Source organism: Phyllobates terribilis, unplaced genomic scaffold (genome assembly GCF_046119375.1).
Source record: "Phyllobates terribilis strain yellow unplaced genomic scaffold, ASM4611937v1 Scaffold_19__1_contigs__length_20705806, whole genome shotgun sequence".
Lineage (NCBI taxonomy): Eukaryota > Metazoa > Chordata > Amphibia > Anura > Dendrobatidae > Phyllobates > Phyllobates terribilis.
The window spans coordinates 17,596,583-17,606,683 of record NW_027362779.1 but is presented as its reverse complement, the minus strand read 5'-3'; positions in this window follow the sequence as shown (position 1 = coordinate 17,606,683).

The following is a 10,101-nucleotide window of genomic DNA, read 5'->3' as shown; positions in this document are numbered from 1 at the left end:
AGGACTATGTGGGGCCCATTATTCTGTATGGAGGACTATGTGGGGCCCATTATTCTGCATGGAGCACTATGTGGGGCCCATTATTCTGCATGGAGGACTATGTGGGACCCATTATTCATTATGGAGGACTTTGTGGTACCCAGTATACTGATTGGCTCGTGACTTTTTCCAAGTTTTTCATTTTGGCTCTCTGTATGTTTGATTAGAGAGTGGAAAGAGTAAATGTAAAATGATCCCCTGTTCTCTATAATATCCGGATATTTCCTGTAGAAGGTTGTGTGATCGGCTCACCTGTAGTCAGATCGCTGCTCGGTCCCGGCTGACTCGTATTAGGGTCAGGGGTCTCTGGGGTCACATTTTGCTCGTCTTCGGTGTCGCCTTCTGGTGTCTCCTGATTGATAGAATATATAGAATTAACACGAGAAACCTTCCACTAAATGACCAAATCCACAAATCAGGAAGGACTGAACCTGCATTTACAGACACACCAACTGTAACTATACAGATCAAACGCCATCATGAGGACTTTTCTCAGATAAAATGGATTAAGATGAGGTAACATTGCAAAAACATTAATATGGATAATAGAGGGAGACAGAGGCGGAAATACAGACTTCCCACCACTGAGCTGTGACTACATCAGCAGAATACAGACTGCCATCAGCAGAGACAGGCGGCCATATTACCTCCTGTGCTTGCCAGGGGCTGACAGGGAGGCCGATAAGATCTAACACCAGATCTTCTGATATCCGGCTGGTGATCTGGAGAAGATCAGAAAACAAGGACGTGTGATAGAGAAGATGATGGATCCTTACCGGGCGTTCCGATGAGCGGGCCGGACCTTCCAGTACACACAGGACTTTTTCGGCCAGTTCTTTAACAAAAGACAAATCTCCATATTGAGATCTTTTTTCAGCCTAAAAAGAAGAAAAGAAACACAAATGAAAAATCTCGAGATGAGAAAGATCACAATGAAGGCGGCCATTGTATCTGACGTCTGCTCCTCTCTGCAGATACATTGACTACATATCTGGGGTCTTGTCCTGTTTTATATTGGAAGAAAGAAGAAGCTTCTATCCCACCGTTATTATCCATTATTGTGGAGAAGATTTGTGCGGAGCGTCCACCATTTACCTGCTGTAGTAATGTCCTGATGTTCCATAGCGAGAAACTGCAAGTGCTCAGTCACTATGGAGCCAACAACGGCAGCCATGACCCTGTGTAGATTGTACACAGTGACTGTGAGCTCTGATGTCATAATGGCCGACCATCACTAGTGATGTCATCATGGAATCTTGTGATGGAATCTTATAGCGGCGGCTCTGCACAAATACATGCTGCCAAGCAATATTTAAAGTGTGTGGGGGCTCATGCTGTATATAGGGGGCTATGTGAGGGCTCAGCTATTTATAGCGGGCTATGTGAGGGCTCATACTGCATATAGAGGGCTATGTGAGAGCTAGGCTGTATATAGAGGGCTATGTGAGGGCTCATACTGTATATAGAGGGCTATGTGAGAGCTTGGCTGTATATAGTGAGCTATGTGAGGGCTCATACTCTAAATAGGATTCTGTGTGTGAGCTCATACTGTACATTGGTGCTATGTATGGGCTCTTACTGTATAAAAGGTGCTGTGTGTGGGCTCTTATGGAAAATAGGGTATGTGTGTGGGCTCTTACTGTATGTAGGGGGATGCCAGCACACTTAATTCTGCTCAATAATAAGTGATACAGTTAATAATATAAAATATAATTAATATGTTAATATTGAGCAGAATTAATTTCAGCCTATTGATTCGGCCTACACAACAGTCACATTTCTCATTTGGCCCCTCAGTGATATTACTTTCCCACCCCTGCTCTATTATGTATAGCGCTCTGTTATGTGTAGTGCACCCGAGCACCTGCATGTTAATCGCGTGACTTATCACATGATCTATCAAAGGGAATCTTGTGACATGTCATGTGATACATCGGGTGCTGTGGCCCCACGGCTCCTAAACTGCTCAGGGCCCTGGCTACTCTTAATCAGCCCCTGCTTCTATCCCACCATTATTATCCATTATTGAGAAGTTTTATGCGGAGCGTCCGCCACTTACCTGATGTAGTAATGTCCTGATGTTCTGAGGTAAATCCGTCAGATACTCTGAGGTGAGATGACCTCGGTGGTATTTGGTCAGGCAGTCCCTTACAAACTCCACCACCAGCCGGTGAGTGAAGCTGAGGACGCCATCGGGTGGTAGAAGCACAATCTCAGGGCGATTGGTGGTAAGAATCTCCCATAGAGCTTCTACTTGAAGATTGTCCAAAAGTAATTCAGCCATAGAAGCTGCAAGTGCGATCAGTCACTATATATAATAGCGAGAAACTGCAAGTGCGCTCAGTCACTATGGGATAGCGAGAAACTGCAAGTGCGATCAGTCACTATAGAATAGCGAGAAACTGCAAGTGCGCTCAGTCACTATGAAGCCAACAAAGGCAGCCGCGACCCTGTGTACATTGTATATATAGTGACTGTGAGCTGTGATGTCATAATGCCCGACCATGACCTGTGATGTCATCATGGAATCTTGTGATGGAATCTTCAAGGAGTGGCTCTACACACATACATGCTGCCTAGCAATATGCTTTTTTGGCCGTACTGTTTTATTTCCAAATACAACACAACCAGGATAAGGGAATGTTCACACGTTGCGTTTTTGCAGCATTTTTTTCCACACCAAAAACCAGGTTGTACTCAGGAAAAACACTGCATACAATCCACACTTATTTGCTGTGTTTTTGCAGTGTTTATACTTGTGTTGTTTTTTTTCATTCATTTGAATGGGTGAAAAATGCTGCAAAACCCCTGAAAGAATTAACATCCTGCAAATTTAAAATAAAAAAAGGAAAAAAACGCAGCATGTGAATGAGACTTTAGAAATCTCATTCACTAAGCTGGTACTGTAAAACGCAATGTTTTAGCAGCAGAAAAATAACCCTGAAAAAAATGCCACTTGTGAACATTCCCCAAAGATATAATAGTCATATTATGGGAAATATTGTGTATATTTATTCCTCGCGTGTCTTTTTTTTACCAAATAACATTTACCTCATTGGTTGGAGAGTTTACTATTAACAACTGTGACATCTATTGAAGAATTAATGATAAGTGACCCAAGTGATCAATCATTTACGTCATTAATGGTGATGAGCGAGCACTAAAATGCTCGGGTGCTCGGGTCGAGCACATTGGAATACTCGGGTGCTCGACCCGAGTAACGAGCCCATTGTAAGTCTATGGGAAACTCGAGCATTTTTCAGGCGGCTCCCCCCGGCGGTCTACAGAGGGCCTAAAAATTGCCCAAATCGATGGGAATAATGCTCAAATGACATGGTAACAGCATGGGGAAGACCCCTGGAAGCATCTATGACTCCCAGATCACTGCTGTCAACAACGTGGTCAGAGGTATTCCGCCACTTTTACAGACTCACAATAAAACTTACAAAAACGAAACCAAAATGGATTTTCCTGGGAAATATGTTAAGGAACATCCTTTCCAGGGTAATGACTTGTATATAAGGCAAAATAAATAACCAAAAACAAAAATGCTCCTCCACACCTTGGGCTATGTTCACACGTAGCGTTTTTGATGCGTTTTTACACTTTTGCATTGCTTTTAACCAACACAAATGCATTCACCTGGGAATGTCATTTTAACATTTTACAACATTATCTGGCCATGTGGTGTGTGACACGTCATCAGACACATGCATACAGTGCTGAAAAGATATGGGAACAGCATGGGGAAGACCTCTGGAAGCATCTCTGACTCCCAGGTCACTGCCTAAAAGTGTGCCCATCATAAGAGATGCTTGGCGCATGCGAAGATGCCTCCCGCCATGCACCTGTCGTTGCAGACTTGCAACAATCACCGTCCACGTCCTTGTCCCACTGCAGCGTTCACTTGTCCCTTCTCCATTCCTTGGAATGCAAGCGCAAGTATGCAGGTAGCCACCCACCTACCCACCCACAGGCTGCAATACTATACTGCCAAATTTTTGACAGCTGCTTGCACTTGAAATGTAGCCTTTTAGGCTCGTGGAGGCGGAAGTTTTTCATAACCTCATGCCGGCGGCGGCTGGGTGTCCATACTCGGTCCCCAGCCGCCAATATATTTCCCAGTATCGCCTCTGCCTTCCACAAGCACGGGTCCCACAACATTACCCGTGCCCCCCCAGTGCACTTACTGGGAACGACCGCCTAACCAAACACATGTGGACAGTTGAATGTGGCCAGGGACGGTACGGAGCCAGTCCGCAACTTTTTTTTGCTGACAGTTGTATTTAGCTCGGTGAAAGGACTGGCATAGAGGCAAACCGTATCTACCCTGGGTGTCATTTCTCCCAGGAAGTCCTGTAATTGAGCTTGTTGCAGAAGCAATGGCAGCCCGTCCAACATCAACTTGCACTTGTCGGTGGTGCTTTGACACACACACATCTTTCTTTGCGCATTTAATTTCTTGAATACAGAGTTGGACAATGGCCTGATCTGTAATGCGTTTTGAGAAATAACATGCATAAGCATGGCCGATCAACATTAAAAAAGCAGCCACAGAGTGTCCGGAAACCTTCACCCACACTTTTATTAGCCACGGCTGCTTTTCGGCAGGGTTGGACAGGCCCACCAGAGAGGGAAACCGTATCTACCCCGGCTGTCAGTTCTCCGTCACCAGGTTCCGCCCATTGTCACACACGACCATGCCTGGCTGTATGTTCAGCGGTGAGAGCCACAGATTAGGCTGCTGTGTTACAGCTTTCAACAACTCTGCAGCGCTGGGCGGTTTGTCACCTAAGCATTAAGCATGTTATCTTCAGCACAGCCTGTTGCCGCTTGGCCAAGGCAGTGCTGCAGTTCTGTCAGCTTGTGACTGATGTGGTCATTTCGGAGATGGAGGAGGAGGTGCATGAGCTGAACAATGTGATTACATTGAGGTTAAATTGCTTTTTATACTAAAGAAATATCCTATTGTTTTGTTTACGTTATTTTTTAAGACAAATGCGTTCACCGGGAAATGTCATTTTAACATTTTACAACCTTATCTGGCAATGTGGTGTGTGACACATCATCAGACACATCCTGTTTTATTTATGATGGAGGGACTCTGAAAGTCATAAAGCCTATTTTTATAGGGACATCAGATGGCCCTTACTATTCTTAAAAGGCCAGCAGTCTGCCCTAGCTATTGTTAGAGAGCCATCAGCCGGCTATGCTTTGTTGTTCCCATTATTAACAAGTGGGTCTCCTATACTGTTATTGCGTATCCAGGGTTGCTTTTCGGCAGGGTTGGACGGGCCCACCAGAGAACCGGAGACTCCTCCGGCGGGCCCTGGCTTCTCCTTCAGGAGAGTTCATAGTGCCGAGGTGAGGCCATGATGATGATAGAGGCCACCATCTGCTTAGTTTTCTGTTACTTGGAATGTAAGTGCAAGTGTGCAGCCAGCCACCCACCCACCCACAGGTCGCAACACTAAACTGCCAGATTTGTGGGCAGCTGCTTGCACTTGAAATATGGGTTTTTAAGCTCATGGAGGCGGAAGCTGTCCACAATCTTATGGCGGTGGCGACTGGGTATCCATACTCGGTCCCCAGCCGCCATTATTTTTCCCGGTATCATCTCCGCCTTCCACAAGCATGGGTCCCACAACATTACCCATGCCCTCCTCAGTGGAAGGACCGCCTAACCACAAACACGTGGACAGGTGAATGTGGCCAGGGACGGTATGGAGCCAGTCCACAACTTTTTTTGCTGAGAGTTGTATTTAGCTCAGTGAAAAGACTGGCATAGAGGGAAACCGTATCTACCCTGCGTGTCATTTCTCCCAGGAAGTCCTCTAAAGCTGCTTGCACTTGAAATGTGGCCTGAATATTACTGCTGGTACTTTTCTGTGGGAATTTGCTTGCCTCCTACCAGCCTGGAATATTTCCAGTAAACTATGGTACGACGCCATGGTATTAGCACTGCCCCAGTACCAGTAGCGAAGCCTTCCCCAATTTCCTTCTCAGGAATTTTATTTGGTAGACTGAGTGGCTGCCCAAATACATTTTCTCACAAAGGAGCTGAAGATAGCATGGCAGTAGGTGCAAGTTTCTCCAGCCTGTTAGATATTAGAGGGTGAATGGCAGCATTGGATCAGTGGTTAGCACTGAAGACTTGTAGCGCTGGGATCCTGGGTTCAAATCCCAGCAAGGTCAACATCTGCAAGGACTTTGTATGTTCTCCCTGTGTTTGCGTGTGTTTCCTCCTCAGTAAAAAAGCAGCCATAGAGTGTCCGGGAACCTTCCCACACACTTTTCTTAGGACTGCTTTTCGGCAGGGTTGGACGGTCCCAGCAGAGAATCCTCTGGTGTGCCTTGGCTTCTACCTCAGGAGAGTTCATGATAGCGCTAACTTTGCAGCTGCTATGAGGCTCTTGAGCAGGTGAGAAAGGTCAGAATCAAATCCTCTGGTGGGCGCAATGTTTTTCAATCTGAAACAGCTTATCAGTGGGAGTTGTATTTCACCACAGCCATATTCTTTAGCTCGGTGAAAGGACTGGCATAGAGGGAAACCGTATCTACCCCGGCTGTCAGTTCTCCGTCACCAGATTCCGCCCATTGTCACACACGACCATGCCTGGCTGTATGTTCAGCGGTGAGAGCCACAGATCAGGCTGCTGTGTTACAGCTTTCAACAACTCTGCAGAGCTGGGCGGTTTGTCACCTAAGCATTAAGCATGTTATCTTCAGCACAGCCTGTTGCCGTTTGGCCAAGGCAGTGCTGCAGTGCTGTCAGCTTGTGACTGATGTGGTCATTTCGGAGATGGAGGAGGAGGTGCAGGAGCTGAACAATGTGATTACATTGAGGTTAAATTGGTGACGCTGCTTTTTATACTAAAGAAATATCCTATTGTTTTGTTTACGTTATTTTTTAAGACAAATGCATTCACTGGGAAATGTCATTTTAACATTTTACAACCTTATCTGGCAATGTGGTGTGTGACACATCATCAGACACATCCTGTTTTATTTATGATGGAGGGACTCTGAAAGTCATAAAGCCTATTTTTATAGGGACATCAGATGGCCCTCACTATTCTTAAAAGGTCAGAAGTCTGCCCTAGCTATTGTTAGACAGCCGTCAGCCGGTTATGCTTTGTTGTTCCCATTATTAACAAGTGGGTCTCCTATACTGTTATTGCGTATCCAGTGACTGAAAGGGCTGCCAAAAATTTGGACACAACCCAATACCCCTTTGAAGAGACATAGAGGAGGGTCTCAGTAAAAAAATGTTCCCATTATAAAGGTGCAGGTCTCCTATAGTGGTAATGCCCATGCTGTGACTGCAAGGGCTGACCAATTTTAGGAAAAAGCCCACTAAGAATTTAAAGACACACAGAGCAGGGCCACAGTAACAAGGTACGACATGTTCCCATTAGAAAGGAGAGGGTCTGCTATACAGTTATAGGGTATGCAGTGAGTCCAACGGCTGAAAAATTTTAAGAAATACCCCACAAAGAATTTAAAGACACACAGAGCAGGGCCACAGTAACAAGGTACGAAATGTTCCCATTAGAAAGGAGAGGGTCTGCTATAAAGTTGTAGGGCATGCAGTGAGTCCAACGGCTGACCAATTTTAGGAAAAACCCCACTAAGAATTTAAAGACACACAGAGCAGGGCCACAGTAACAAGGTACGACATGATCCCATTAGAAAGGAGAGGGTTTGCTATACAGTTATAGGGTATGCAGTGAGTCCAACGGCTGACCAGTTTTAGGAAAAACCCCACTAAAAATTTAAAGACACACGGAGCAGGGCCACAGTAACAAGGTACGACATGTTCCCATTAGAAAGGAGAGGGTCTGCTATACAGTTATAAGGTATGCAGTGAGTCCAACGGCTGACCAATTTTAGGAAAAACCCCACTAAGAATTTAAAGACACACAGAGCAGGGCCACAGTAATGACAATTTCCCATTAGAAAGGAGAGAGTCTCCCATAGTGTTGGCCTATGCAGTGAATGCAAGAGCTGCCAAAAATTTGGAGGCACTTCAATGCCCCTTGGAAGAGACGTGGAGGAGGGCCTCATAAAAAATGTTCCCATTAGAAAGCAGCGGGCCTCCTATACTTGTAATGCCCATGCACTAAGTGTATGGGCTGACAAACATTTACCCCTGGGGGGTATACATGAACATACTGTATAAAAAAAATTTTTTACGGGCATCATAAACACCCTTTAAAAAAATTATGTGGGTGTTGCATCACGGACCACGGTCACCCTGGTGATATGGTGGTGAAGGATGAAGAGAAGGAGGAGGACAAGAGCAAATAGCCAAAATCAGTAAGTGTATACCCATGTGTGGGTGTAAAAAGGTGCATGGGAATACACCTCCCAAGAAAAGACACTGGATTGGAGTTTATGTTACGCTGCTATCATTTGGTGGTGATGAGAAGTCTGGCCCAATCCACCCCTTGTTCATTTTTATAAGAGTCAGCCTGTCAGCATTTTCAGTTGACAGGCAGATGCGCTTATCAGTTATAATTCCACCAGCGGCACTAAAAACCCGCTCTGATAAAACGCTGGCGACAGGGCAGGCCAGGCCAGGACCTCCAAGTCATAGAGAGCCAGTTCATTCCACGTATCCAGCTTGGATACCCAATAATTATAAGGCACAGAGGAATCACGGAGGACGTTGGTACGGTCGGCAAGGTACTCCCTCAGCATCTTCCCAAACTTTGCACTCCTTGTGATAGTACCCCGCGCTTCAGGGCCTGTGCGATGGGAGGGTCTGAGAAAACTCTCCCAGAACTTTGACAGTGTTCCGCTGCCTCTGCTGGATTGAAGTTGTGTCTCTCTCGCCTGTACTCCTTGGTTGTCCAACAAAGTGTGCCCTCTGCCCCCAGCGTTTTCAGATGGGAATTTTCTTAATAGTTCCGCAACAAGGGCCTTCTGGTACTGCCCCATTTTTGTACACCTGTCTGCCTCAGGAATAAGAGATATAAAGTTCTCCTTGTAGCGTGGGTCTAGAAGTGTCACCAACCAGTAATGACTGTCACCCAAAATTTTGAGAACGCGAGGGTCATGGGAAAGGCAGCGTAACATAAACTCAGCCATGCGTGCCAGACTACTAACAGGCAAGACTTCAGAGTCCTCACCAAGAGGATGACTGACCATGCTCTCCTCCTCCTCCTCTCTGTCCTCTGGCCATCCACGCTGAACAGACGGTATGACAGCTGTGCAGGTAGTACCATCTATAGTGCATGAAACTAGCTCCTGTCCTTCCTACTCCTCTTCCTCATTGTCACCCAATCTACGTTGGGATGAGATGAGGCTGGGCTGTGTGTAATCACCCTGTATGGTTCCTTGCTCCATCTCATCATGCTCTGCCTGCAATGCATCCTCTTTGATTGTGAGCAGAGAGCGTTTCAGAAGACAGAGAAGTGGGATGGTGACGCTAATTGTGATGTCATCGCCGCTCACCATCTTGGTGGAGTCCTCAAAGTTTTGGAGGATGGTACATATGTCTGACATCCATGTCCACTCCTGAGGTCTTATGTGTGGAGTCTGAACTGAATACCGACGGCCTTGTTGATGCTGGTAGACAACAACTGCCCTCTTCTGCTCACAATTCCTTCCCAACATCTGCAGTGTAGAGTTCCAACGCGTGGGGACATCACACAGCAGTCTGTGAGCCGGTAGCTGCAAACGCTGCTGAAGCACTGCAAGGGCGGCGGAAGCTGTAGCTGACTTTCTAAAATGGGCACACTGGTGGCGTACTTTAACAAGCAGATCTGGCAGCTCCGGGTAGGATTTGAGAAACCGCTGAACCACGAGGTTAAGCACATGGGCCAGGCATGGTACGTGTGTGAGCTCGCCTCGCCTCAGAGCCGCCACCAGGTTCCGGCCATTGTCACACATGACCATGCCTGGGTGAAGATTCAGCGGTGTGAGCCACAGATCTGCCTGCTCTTTCAGAGCTGTCCACAACTCTTCAGCATTGTGGGTCTTTTCACCCAAGCATATTAGCTTCAGCACAGCCTGTTGCAGCTTGGCCGAGGCAGTGCTGCAGTGCTTCCAGCTTGT